A 4,312-nucleotide genomic window follows, 5' to 3' on the forward strand; every position below is an offset into this window, starting at 1 on the left:
CAGGCTGGAAATCCAGAGAAATGTTTCAGTTTGAACCCAAAGGCAGTTTTCTGGCAAAATTGCTTCTTCTTTGGGGGAAGGCAGTCTTATGCCCTACAGATTGGATAAGGCCCATCTGCAGTATGGAGGGCAATCTACTCAAAACCTGCTGATGATTGAGAGGGAGGCAAACCAAAAGAGACTCTTAAAAATTCAGAGAACAATTGATGGTTGCTGGAGGGGGGGGGGGGGGATGGGCTAAATGGGTGACCGAAGGCATTAATGCCATGTAAATGGCATTAACGAGGGCAATTGTTGGGATAAACACTGGGTGTTATATGTAATTAATGAATCACTAAATCCTACTCCTGAAACCAGTACTACACTATATGTTAACTTGAATTTAAATTTTAAAAAATGTTCATCTCTCTTAAAAATGCCCTCATAGAAACATCTAGAATAGTGTTTGTCTAAATACCTGGTTACTATAGCCTAGCCAAGCTGACACATAAAATTAAGCATCATAGTAGAGTTTCATCTTTAGTGTGAGTGATTTGGGAATCCACTGGATGCTATTCAATAGAGGAATGGCAAGATCCTTTCAACATAGGTATACATCTATGAAACTATCAAAGATCATCAAGATAATGAAGTTTCCTCAGGCTTACCCTCCTGCCCCTCTTTGTTTCTCCCATCTGTCCCCAGGGGAACTACTGATCTTTTTTATTTTCCACATTGTTATTTCCATCTTCAAGAAGTTTATCTAAATGGAATCAGCCAGTATGGTTTTTTTTTTTGTTTTTTTTTTTTTTGTTTTTTTTTTTTGTTTTTTTTTTTGTTTTTTTTTTTTTTTTGCTGCTGTCCTCTTTCACTCAGCATAAGCATTTTGAGATTCACCCATGTACAAATTTTTATCAATAGTTCATTCTTTTTATTGCTAAGTAGTATTCCATTATAAGGATATCCCACAACCCTTCTGTCCATTTACCTGTAGATGGATGTTTGGACTGGTTCCAGTTTTTGGCTATTAAATAAAACTGTTATGAATATTCTTGTATAAGTCTTTGTATGGACATCTACATTTTCTTTTTCCTTTGGGCAAAGACCTAGCAATATGCTAGCTATATATTTAACTTTTAAAGAACTTGTAAACTGTTTTTCAAAAGGTAGCACGATTTTACACTGCCACCAGCCATGTATGAGGGTTACAGTTCCTTCATATCTTCAACGACATTGGATAGCAGTTTTAGACATTCTGATAGGTGTGTAGTGCTATCTCATTGCAGTTTAATTTGTATTTTCCTTATTAATTGTAATAGGTCAACTTATAAGATATCAGAAAGCTTATTGTATATAAGTTTGGCTTAAACTCACCTTTCATGAATGGTTGAGATAAAAGGCTTATGTAGTTCCCTATTAGGGTTATCAGTAATTACTAACCGCCTTCTCACTTCTGTGACCTCGCCTGCTTACTAAATAGATAACTTAGGATACAAAACGCTCCCCCACCCCCTCTACCAAGATCTGGCCTAGGCAAGACCAACATGTAAAAAGTCACGTACTCAAAGCCCTACAGCATCTCAGTTGTCTAACTATGATTGGTCATTTTAAACCCTCTTAGGACAAAGACCTTTGAAATTTATAGGTTCCCGCCAAAACTAACTTCTGTGTGTCACAATATAATTGGCTACCATGAAATGCTGTAAATTGTAATTGGTTAACCAAATAATGATGTATTCTGACTTGCTAAAATCAATATAAGTCCGCTGCTGCCTTTGTTTAGGGCCATCCTCTGCACTTTTTTCCTTAAGATTAGGAGATCAGGTTTGGCCTGGCCATGAATAAAATCTTGCCTTGCTTCTATTCAGCGCCTGGTGTTTTTTTTTTGTTTTTTTTGTTTTTTTTTGATAGCACCCTGTTTCATTAATAATGATGTCAAGTACATTTCATGTGTTCATTTGCCATCCACAAGTCTCCTTTGGTTAAGAGTCGGTCAAATAGTTTGCCCATTTTTAAAGCTTAAAAAAAAAATAGTTACAAACAGAGAGGGCAGGAGGCAAACCATAAGAGACTCTTAAATACAGAGAACTGAGGGTTGATGGGAGGCAAACCATAAGAGACTCCTAAATGCAGAGAACAAATTGAGGGTTGATGGGAGGGTGGGAGAAAGGGGAAAATGGGTGATGGGCCTTGAGGGGGGCACTTGCTGGGATGAGAATTGGGTGTTGTATGTAAGTGATGGACCATGGGAATCTACCCCAAAAACCAAGAGCACACTTTACACACTGTATGTTAGCCAATTTGACAATAAATTATATTTTAAAAAATAAAAATAAATTCCAGTTTAATTCTAATATTAGTTTCAGGTGTACAATATAGTGATTCAAAACTTCTATACAACACCTGGTGTTCATTACAACAAGTGCACTCATTAATTTCCATCCCATATTTAACCCATCTCCCCACTCACCTCTCCTCTTGTAACCATCAGATTGTTTTTTATAATTAAAAATCTGTTTCTTGCTTTGACTCGCTCTCATTTTTTCCTTTGCTTTTTTGTTTTGTTTCTTAAATTCTACATATGAGTGAAATCATATGGTATTTGTCTTTCTCTGTCTGACTTATTTCATTTAGCATTATACTCTCTAGCTCCATCCATGTCACTGCAAATGGCAAGATTTCCTTCTTTTTTATGGCTCAATAATATTCCATTGATAGAGCAATCTGGCTGTAGATCCATACCTTAAGTCTGTATTCTGTCAGGCATGCTCTGGAGGGTCAGTATCCTGGGGGAAGATGCCCTGTGTGTCCTATTTACTCTTGTATCTCCAATTAGTAGCACAGTGCTAGGAACATGGTAGGTTAAAAATAAATAAGAATAATTTTGCTCTGGTTTTCACTGAAAGGAATCATGTTGGGCATTGAGGGTGTCTCATGCTTTGGCAACACTAGGGGATGATAGAAATCCATGCATTTATTATTTTTTTTCAGGAGAAAATAAGAAATGATAATGGTGGCCATTATCAACTTCCAAAGTCTCTGACATTTCCCTATCCCCTTAGTCCCAGAAGACAGAAAAGCAGCATGTAGAGGGAGAACAAGAGCAGCATGTTCTTTCTCCTGGGCTCCCCAATAAGGCTGGAGCAACAGGATGTGTTCTTCACCCTGTTCCTGGGCTTGTGCCTGACCATAGGGCTGGGGATCCTGCTTATCATCCTGCTCGTCAGGCTGGACTCTCACCTCTACATTCTCATGTACTTCTTCCTCAGCCACTTGGCCCTCACAGATGTCTCCTTTTCATCAGACACCATCCCTGAAATGTTGATAAATATGCATACTTGAGATCAACCCATCCCTTATTCAGGATGGGTAACACAGATGTATTTCTTTTCATATTTTTTTGGTTGTATTGGTAATCTCCCTGGAGAGATGGCATATGACAGGTATGTGGCCATCTGCCATCTATACTACACCACCATCATATGAGAAAACCTGTATGTCTCATTAGTGATTGTGTCCTGGTTACTCTCATGTAGCAGTGCATTATCCCACAATATCACTATCCCTCATTTCTTTCATGATCTTGCTGCTCTGTTCAAGTTGTCCTGCTCTGACACCTCCATCAATGAGTTGGTCATCTTCACTTCCCAGTGGGGGTTGCTGGAAATCATCATACCACTGACTGGCATCCTGGTATGTTATGTCTGCATTGGAGTCTTCATCCTAAGGGTTCCCTCAGGTTTACCAAGGGGATCTGTAAAGCCTTGTGCACTTGTGGCTCCCACCTCTCTGTGGTATTTCTATTTTGCAGGACAATTATGGCTCTGTGCATGTTTCCTATGATCAAACAACTCCATTGAGAAAGACATAATTGCTTCAGTGATGTACACAGTGGTCACCCCAATGCTGAACCCCTTTATCTACAGCCTGAGGAACAGGGACTCTGGGGGGACTTTTTAAGAGGGAGATCTTTTTCTCCAAGTGACAATCACCTTACCTCAGTTCTTAGTTCACCAAATGGCACTGTCAGAGATTCTTCCTTGGAATACTGTGCAGAGGACCATCCTTGTTGCTGGCACCCTCTCCACTTCCCTTTTTCCAGGTTACGGGCTTTTACAGTTCTTCCTGTTTGTTCTCCCTAAACCCAATGAGTTAATTTAACCTCCAGGCCAGACACATCAAGTGATATTTGCTGTAACCATCTGCATTCTGTGAACCAAACTTCTGTTTACTTTATTTTATACCTCTTTAGGTTTTCTTAAGCTCAGGCATTTGGCACATACAGAAACACCCTTATCTCAATTGTCTTCAAAGCACCAAACTTTTTTAAATC

At 39.0% G+C, this 4,312-nt stretch overlaps 1 pseudogene; it reads left to right on the forward strand.

Moving 5' to 3' along the window:
• Positions 1 to 3,063: 3,063 nt before the first annotated feature.
• LOC147575040 (olfactory receptor 1J4-like) lies at positions 3,064 to 3,939 on the forward strand (annotated as a pseudogene).
• The last annotated feature ends 373 nt before the right edge of the window (positions 3,940 to 4,312 follow it).

The sequence above is a fragment of the Puma concolor genome, chromosome D4 (assembly GCF_028749965.1).
Source record: "Puma concolor isolate L17-30 chromosome D4, mPumCon1.1.hap2, whole genome shotgun sequence".
Classification (NCBI taxonomy): domain Eukaryota; kingdom Metazoa; phylum Chordata; class Mammalia; order Carnivora; family Felidae; genus Puma; species Puma concolor.